Raw genomic sequence first — 5600 nt, 5'->3', positions numbered from 1 at the left:
TAGCTCTGTACATCTGTTTTTTCACTTCAGCAGGTGGGTATGAATTTTAGATGCTTGCTAAGATCTGTAGTGCTTGTCTCTGTCTGAGGATGGAGCAAATGCGGTTTTACCCTTAAAGCTGGCTGTAGACAATGGATCGTGTGGTGTTCGCTGATGAAAGCTGTAAGGCATGTAGATAAGTATAGTGTCAATGGTTCTGGTATAAGGGATATTTATGTGACCATAGCTTTTAGCACAGTAAGTTTCAGGAAATTGAACGCTTGTGGTGGATGAATCTAGGCTGAAGTTGATGGTGGGATGAATTGTTGATAATCATGGTTTGGGGAATTCCTCAAGGGCTTCGTTTGCCCAGTGGGTCCAGAGATGAAATGGGTATCAGTGTTAGCGCAGTAGGTAGGGGCATTAGGGACGCATAGACAAGGAAGCTTTGTTCTATATCATCCATAAAAATGTGTGCATTTGTGGGGCCATGCGGGTACATATCAGTGCGTAAACTTCTTTGAGAGAGGTGGCTAGTGTGGACTTTGTGGTCGATAAATGCCCTAGTGGAATAGTTAGACTTCAGTAGCATTTCATTAAAAGCAATAAGGCTTTCTGTGCGTGAATATGAATGCTCCCAAGTTACATCTCTGTCTAGAGGGCCAAGACTCTTTGTTGCTTTTTACATATGCCAGATAACATCCTAGTTGCTTGTGTTATTGGTCTGTCTGGAACCATCTTATAGCGATGTGGCACAGGTTGTGCTGAAACAATGGGATGAGGCTTATCCTGTAATACAATCCTATCTCTCCCATCAAACAAACAATAAAAAATGAAGGAGCTCAAAAACTGTAGAAAGCTTTAAAAGTTCAAAAACCCAACAAGGGAATAGATAGCTCAGGGGGTTTGTTGTATGCCTGGCTATTTGCCTCGTATGTCACCCATTGACTGGCAGTCCAGTTTGGTTTGAACCAAACCCGTACTCTCTAAACTTGGTCTCATGGAGGTCAATGTAGAATGATGATGGTATCAATCTGATTCTTAAGGACATAGTGTCTGTAAAACTACCCTTTACATCGGCTCCAGCTGGACCTCTCCCTTGTTATATCTCTGAGAATTAAAGAACAAAGTGAATCAAGAAATTCCTTGTCACTGCTCGGAGAGTCTCTCCAGTCAAGGTGAGCTTAATGGTGGAAATGTCTGCATACTCATGGCTCAAATTACCTCTTCTTGCAGCGAAACAGAACATGAGACTAACAATTTATTGAGCATAGTTTGTGGCTACAGCCCACTTCATGGATGCATAGAATGGAACATACAGTGAGGAGATTATATCACGTGACAAAGTCTCCTCACCCATGGCTGGGTCTGCGCTTATTGGCGGATGTTCACCCCCATTGACCTTTTCCATTTTTTTTTCCATGTGGAACCCCTAGCATGACAGCTCCTCTGCATGATCAGAGTGCGATTGGGGGGAACCAGGCCCGCCCTCTTACTCCGGAGCAGTCGCACGGCACTGTGAGAATAACGCAGGCTGATTATAGTACTCCCCTGCCAGTAACAGCTGATAATGTACAGCTTACAACCCTGGCCACTTCGGCTATTCCCAGATAGAGCCCTCCTCCAAACCACCTTCTTTATCTCACCCAGGACTCTTTCCTGGTGTCTGATAAGCTTGTCCTCCTCAATCCTTCCAGCAGTACACTCTCAGCTCCTTGCTTCTTGCTCTCAGGCTTTCATGTCGCTTACTTAGCTCCCAGCTCCTCACATATGCGCTCCTTTCCTTTCTGGCTCCTCTCTGCCTGACTGGAGTGAGCTCTTTTTAACCCAGGTTTGCCCTGATTAGCCTGCTTGATTGGCTGCAGTGTTCTAATTAACAGTTAGCTATCTCTTACTGCCCTTTCTTAGGAAAGATCTTAATGGCTCCAAGTGCCTTGATTAACCTGGGAGCAACTGCCATTTGGTTACCAGGGGTCCTTAGGGATTTGTTTAGCCTGGGGGCTAACATACCTGTTTCTCAGTACTTTTACTGTAGCCATCTGGCCTTGCCCCATCATAGCACATACAGAGAACATGAAAAGGTGGAAGTTGTAGCTCTGTCAATCTGTTTTTTCACTTCAGCAGGTGGGTATTGTAATTTTAAGAATGCTTGCTAGAGATCTTGTAGGTGCTTGTCTCTGTCTGAGGGATTGGAGCAAATGCGGTTTTACCTTAGAGCTTGGCTGTAGACAATGGATCGTGTGGTGTGTCCTGGATGGAAGCTGTAGGCATGTAAGTAAGTATAGTGGTCAGTAGGTTTCTGGTATAGGGTGATATTTATGTGACCATAGCTTATTAGCACAGTAGTTTCCAGGAAATTGAACGCTTGTGTGGATTGATCTAGGCTGAAGTTGATGGTGGGATGGAAATTGTTGAAATCATGGTGGAATTCCTCAAGGGCTTCTTTTCCATGGGTCCAGATGATGAAATGTCATCAGTGTAGCGCAAGTAGAGTAGGGGCATTAGGGGACGAGAGCAAAGGAAGCTTTGTTCTATATCATCCATAAAAATGTTGGCATTCTGTGGGGCCATGCGGGTACCCATATCAGTGCCGTAGACTTCTTTAGAGAGGTGGCAGTGTGGATCTTTGTGTGCAAATAAATTGCCCTAGTGGAATTCAGGTAGACTTCATTAGCATCTTCCATCTAAAGCATAAGCTTTCGTGCGTGAATATGAATGCTCCAGTACATCTCTTAGTCTAGAAGGTGCCACAGGACTCTTTGTTGCTTTTTACAGATCCAGACTAACATCTAGTTTCTATTGGTTATTGCTGGTCTTCTGGAGACCATCTATATAGCAGTGTGGGCACAGGTTTGTGCTGAAAACAATGGGATGAGGCTTATCCATGTAATACATCCTTCATTTCTCTCCCATGCAAAACAAATAAATAAAAAATGGAAGGAGCTCAAAACTGTAGAAAGCTTTAAAAGTTCAAAACCCAACAGGGGAATAGATAGCTCAGGGGGTTTGTTGTATGCCTGGCTATTTGCCTCTATGTCACCCATTGACTGCAGTCCAGTTTGGTTGTGACCAAAACCGTTTACTCTCTGAAATCTTGTGTCTCATGGGGTCACATGAGAAATGAGTTGATGGTATCAATCTGATTCTTAAGGGACATGTGTCTATGATAAAACTACCCTTACATCTGGCTCCAGCTGGCACCTCTCCCTTGTTAGTAATCTCTGAGAAATTAAAGAACAAAGTGAACACAGAAATTCCTTGTCACTTCGGAGAGGTCTCTCCAGGTCAAGGCTGAGGCTTAATGGTGGAAATGTCTGCACTACTATGGCCCACAATGTACCTCTTCTGCAGCTAAACAGAACATATGAATCCCTGCAATGTAAATCTGGCACATTTCACAAGCACTACATTGATTTTTTTGGTAAAAGTTAGAGTACTCCTAAACGATTAGGGCAGACCCGAAAGAAGCTAAAATTTAGAACAATTATGAGATAATTTGGAAAAAAGGCTTTAGCAGCTATTGTAGTTTTTTTACAGTTTAAGAACACTCTAGGTGATTTTCTACACATTAGTTTGGTAACCAGAGAAAAGAACTATAAACTAGATAACTACATACAGATAGTTGTTGAAAAGAGCTCAGCAATTCTGAAAACCTCATCTCCCTATGAAAGAACTGACTCCTTTGACAATCTGGCCCCTGTATTGGTTACTATGCTTTTGAAAATGTGGCCCTGAGCTCTTTAGAAAAATCTGGCATATGATTGCTCCCAAAGCAAAATGCATGATACTGATGTGCAAACCTATGAACACTGACGAGACGGATTACTTTGAAAATGTTGTGATGCCTCATTGACTCAGCAAATTCACTTATACTACTGAAATATCCCAGTCCCTGTTAACAAAGCATTACTTGCCTGACTGAAGTGGCCTCATGAAGAATGGCTCAGGTGGTGCAGAATTGGAATGCTGAATCTCAGTGTGAAAAACCTCCTCTGTTCTGTAAATGCTATAATTTCACCTCTGATTGTGGATGAGGACTAGCAGTATCTGACAGTGCCCTATGATTTAGTTATAATTGCAGATAACTCTAAAACCACATGGTTTAGTTTTAAAAGATATTTATAGAAGGGGATCATTTCTGGAAGATTATCGCTTAATGATGGAGAACAGTTCTAATTCATTATCGCTAATTTACTACTACATAAGTAAAAATGTGCTAAGAACAGCACACTTGTTAAATTAAAGATCACTTAATGATTAAACAGCAATTGGAAATAACCTCCAGTTACAAAGTAAGCAGCAAATGGAAGTTTTCTTTAAACTCATACATATTGGGAAAAAGAGATGACAGAAGCCCTTGAAAAAATTTCTGACTATAAAAAGAAAGAAAATAGCAATAGATAGACTAGGAAGAATTTGTTTTAATAGTTAATTTGGCTAGGAGATCACAAAGCTTATTATTGCGATACAGTTATCATTGCAAAAACATTGGCCCTGATTCTCTACTCCATTTACACCAGCTGGAACTGAAGTCGGAGTTATACGGCTATAAAATTTTTATAACAGATTGGATTCATCTGATCTCTGTGTTATGTTCACAGCATACACACAAAGAATATAAATAAAAACATAAAATGCTCTTGCTGAAGGGTTGCAATGTAACACTACTTCATTTCTTGGAATTCAGAACACCACACAACCCCCCACTCCCAAACAGAGAGACACAAAGCAGGCTTCTCAGAGTGGTAAAGCTCAGTCCATCTTACTTTAGGTTGCCAGTCCTCAAACTGACTGCTGCTAGACCCAGCTCACACACTTCCCTACAGACGCCTCGTCCCCTCCCCAACCTCCTGAAATGTGAAGTGAAAGTCTACAATTCTTCTTCGAGTACTTGCTCATATCCATTCCAGTTAGGTGTGCGCGCGCCGCGTGCACATCGCGACCCCTTTTGCCTCCTCAAATAGCCAGGGCCACCTTTGCAGTCCCATGACCTGGCAACTGTTCTGTTAAGGCAACCCAGAGAAAACTGCATATTATGCAAAAGATGTGGGCTGCGAGCTAAAGATCGTTCCCCTATTTATCAAGCCTCCAAAATTAGCTGACCTGACGGACTGTATACCCTGTGAGCATGGGTTACAGGGAGTTGGACTGGAAGGTAATCCTAGCCATCTATTGGCACCCTGGACTGACTACCTTTTCTGTTGTAGAGAGAAAGATTCGCAAGGCCATTATGATTCGGGTTAACCAGTACTATGTTAAAGGACTTTATTAGAGGTGTCTAAGGAAGCTGGTTTATGCTCATGGTAACCTGATGATTGGGAAATTATTATCGATAATGTTGCTCAACCCTGGTCAGTATGTGACCATGGCGCCGTGGATATTCGTCAGAAAAGGCATGAGTATCAGGCTCAGATCCCAGCCATGTTTAACTGCGGGGCTGTTGTCTTTGACATATTAGGCTGGAAAGGTAAGAGGTCAAAGAGCAGGACCACCCCCCAGGCCTCCCCACGCCTCATTCCCCCAGACCAGGGAAGCAAAAAGGGGCGTTCCATTCTGCAATCCGATCCACGGAGCAGCCAACGCCAAGTGAATCAGCTACGGGTGGCTACGGCAGACAGGCT

The sequence above is a fragment of the Chelonoidis abingdonii genome, chromosome 15, assembly GCF_003597395.2.
Source record: "Chelonoidis abingdonii isolate Lonesome George chromosome 15, CheloAbing_2.0, whole genome shotgun sequence".
NCBI lineage: Eukaryota > Metazoa > Chordata > Testudines > Testudinidae > Chelonoidis > Chelonoidis abingdonii.
The sequence above is the reverse complement of the archived record's forward strand: the minus strand, read 5'-3'. Positions refer to the sequence as shown.